Source organism: Miscanthus floridulus, chromosome 3 (genome assembly GCF_019320115.1).
Source record: "Miscanthus floridulus cultivar M001 chromosome 3, ASM1932011v1, whole genome shotgun sequence".
NCBI classification, from domain to species: domain Eukaryota; kingdom Viridiplantae; phylum Streptophyta; class Magnoliopsida; order Poales; family Poaceae; genus Miscanthus; species Miscanthus floridulus.
Window position 1 is genome coordinate 135,563,458 of NC_089582.1, and position 3,514 is coordinate 135,566,971.

General features: G+C 60.5%; 1 pseudogene; it reads left to right on the top strand.

Annotated features, from left to right (window-relative positions):
* Window positions 1-1,379: 1,379 nt before the first annotated feature.
* LOC136547070 (protein BZR1 homolog 1-like) lies at window positions 1,380-3,346 on the top strand (annotated as a pseudogene).
* Window positions 3,347-3,514: the final 168 nt, after the last annotated feature.

A 3,514-nucleotide genomic window follows, 5' to 3' on the forward strand; every position in this document is an offset into this window, starting at 1 on the left:
GAGAGAGGGAGAGGAAGAGAGAAAGGATTGGGGCCCATACGTAAGAAAGGTTCGGCGCGAGGGTTACTGGCGCCGAGATGCCTGCCATGTCACTGCCACGTCTACTTCGAGCCCAAGAGCTCGACGCCAAAAACGCTGGCGTCGAGACGTGTAAGCTCGGCGTCAGCAATGATGGCGTCGAGGTAAGGGTCCAAATTTTAAAATATTTCTTTCAGGGGCATATTTATGAAAAAATTTCAAAAAAATGACTAAAAAATAAAAAATTCGGTCACGCCTTGTGGGTACGGTTGGTGCAGTAGAAACCTATAGGCCACACAAAGACGGGCCTTTGCCCTTGCACAGCAACCACTTACCCGTGGCCCGGGATAAAAATCTGCGAAGCGGCCCGGTAACCACTTGGATTGGGCTGTCTTCTACGGCCTGTGAATCTCGCGGTCAAACTCGAACGGTATCCGGATCCCGGCACACCGTCCACGCCTTCACGGCGGCGCCAGATGGTCCCCGTCCGCCCTCTATACCGTCCGTCCAGTTACCGCTGCCGGCCCGACCGCACCAGCCACGGACGGCGTGACCATGGCTGAGGATGAGGTGGGGCCACGTCCGTCCCGTGTACTACGCCCCACTGTGAATCATGAGTGTTTCAGTACGGTCCAGTCAAAGCAACGGAGCTTTGAAGGCACTGTCAAAGGCTGTCTCACTGACAGCCTTTGTCTCTCCCGGCGGGCGGATTATCCAAACCACGACCCTCAGAGGTGAGAGGGCTTCCCCCCGTGACTGATTAACGACGTGGGAGTGAGGAAATCATCCGGACTAGAATCTCCAAAGAGGCAATGCCAATGCGTCGTCTTGTCTTGGCAAGGAATGGTGGAGGCGCCATTGTTGGACAGGGGCACAGGCACTGGAGCTCCGCCCGCCATAGCCAAAGGAAGCGCCGAAGCGGCGGCAGAGTACGTTACGTTACATGCATGGGGTCAGCGGATCAAGAGACGTCAGAGACGATACGCATCATCAGCTCACTGCGCTGCGGTTGCTGCTGCTAATCCCTTCCACTGAGGTCATCAAATCTTCATGTGAGTACACGCTACTCTAGTACGGAGTACACTGCGGCGCCGCATAAAGTGCCTACTACGCCACTTTGCAAAAGAAACGTACCAGCACAGCTACGGAGTACGCCCCCTTTCACACGATGCTGGTGGACGCCTACGACGGTGGCATAGCCGCCGTGAAGCTTGCCGTCGCAAATCCCAAGGCACGTGCCCGGCACCGCTGCGCCCGCGCACCGGCCCTACCCTACTCCTAGTACACTCACCTCGTCTGGCTCACCAAAAGCCGAGCCGGGCAGAGACCCCAGGCTCCAGGGAGGGCAGAGAGGACGAGGAAAAAAGAGGCCACACCCAACCACCATGGCCGTGCCAGTAGAATCTAGCCAATCCAGTTGCAATAAAGTAATGTTACCGTACCACTACCACCCTCGTGAGCCCGCCCGGGCCCGCGAGGGGGAAAGCTCAAAGCAGCTCGCACGCCATGCCATGACACAACACTCTACTCGTACTCTACTACAGCGCGCCAGCAGGCAGCAGCACACACACAGCAGCCATCTCCCCCCTCGGCAGTCGCCTCCCTCCCTCGCGCCCCCACTAGTCAATACTGTGCAGTACGCCACCCACCACCTCTCCATTAAAGAAAAGGGGAGGCAGGGCAGGCTGCGGGAGGAGAAGGGGCTGAGCATGACGTCGGGGGCGGCCGCAGCGGCGGCGGCCGCGGGAGCGCTGGGCCGGACGCCGACGTGGAAGGAGCGGGAGAACAACAAGCGCCGGGAGCGCCGGCGGAGGGCCATCGCCGCCAAGATCTTCACGGGCCTCCGCGCGCTCGGCAACTACAAGCTGCCCAAGCACTGCGACAACAACGAGGTGCTCAAGGCGCTCTGCCGCGAGGCGGGCTGGGTCGTCGAGGACGACGGCACCACCTACCGAAAGGTGAGGGAGGGAGCTTTATTCGGCAACGCTTTTTACTTCGTTCCTTGTCCCCGATCTCTCTCCTGGATCTTGCCGGATGCTTTGTCCGCGCCCGCGCCCGCGCGCAGATCCGGCGGTCGACGGAGCTTTGGATGAGCTGAACTAAGCTCACCGTGCGTTTCATGTCGCCTTGGTGGCAGGGATGCAAGCCGCCGCCGGGGATGATGAGCCCGTGCTCGTCCTCGCAGCTGCTGAGCGCGCCGTCCTCGAGCTTCCCGAGCCCGGTGCCGTCCTACCACGCCAGCCCGGCGTCGTCCAGCTTCCCGAGCCCGACGCGCCTCGGACCACAGCAGCGGCAGCTACCACCACCACCAACCCGAGCCCCGCCGCCGCCGCCGCGGCCTCCCTCCCTGCTCCCGTTCCTCCGGGCCTGCCGAACCTCCCGCCGCCTCCGCGTCTCCAGCAGCGCGCCCGTCACGCCGCCGCTCTCCTCGCCCACGGCGGCGTCGCGGCCGCCCACCAGGTCCGCAAGCCCGACTGGGGACGCCGCTGTCGCCGGCGTCGCCGACCCGTTCCGCCACCCCTTCTTCGCGCTCTCCGCCCCCGCCAGCCCACCCGCGCGCGCCGCCTCGAGCATCCGGACACCATCCCCGAGTGCGACGAGTCCGACGTCTGCTCCACCGTCGGCTCCGGCCGCTGGATCAGCTTCCAGGTGGGCGCGGCGACCACGGCGCCCGCGTCGCCCACGTACAACCTCGTCAACCCTGCGGCGGCGCGGCGTCCGCCTCCAACTCCATGGAGCTGGACGGGATGGCAGCCGCGGACATCGGCGGCAGGGGCGGCGGCCCCGCCGGAGTTCGAGTTCGACAAGGGCCGTGTCACGCCGTGGGAAGGCGAGCGGATCCACGAGGTCGCCGCCGAGGAGCTGGAGCTCACGCTCGGCGTCGGCGCCAAGTGAAACGAAGCGAAGCGTCGGCGCGCTCGCAAGCAAGCTCGGATCTTTGAGCTCCCGTACTGCAATGCCGTGAGCTTCGAATTATCGAGTACCTCCTAGCTGATCGCGAAAGAAAAAAGGTTGCTGGTGAGATCGGCAGCAAAAATGTGTAGTACGTAGCCGCGTGAGGAGGAATTGTCGACGCATTCGTCCTGTGATTCGATCGGGCATATTTCGTTGTAGGTGTAGGTGATCCTGTTGTTTCATTCATGGACTGGGAAATTGAGGTGAATCAGAACAATCGTTCGTTCGTTCGTCCAATCGTCCGTCTGGATTGAATTATTGATCACAGTTTGACTGTATGGTGACTCTTTGGATGTAGGAGTACTACTCCTATAGTATGTAATAACGCCTCAAAATGCGTGACCTCGTGGGTAAAAAGAGATGGGATGGGCTCGACTTCGTGACTCGATCTTGGTCTCTCTTGGCCGTTACTGTACTTAGCCTAGTCGTTGGTTTGTTTCGGCCGGAGCTTATCACGTCGTTAATGTGTTTTTTTCTCATAATAAATCAGTCTCAATAGAGCTTATCAGCTTAGAAATTAAAGTGGTTTTATCTGATTTTT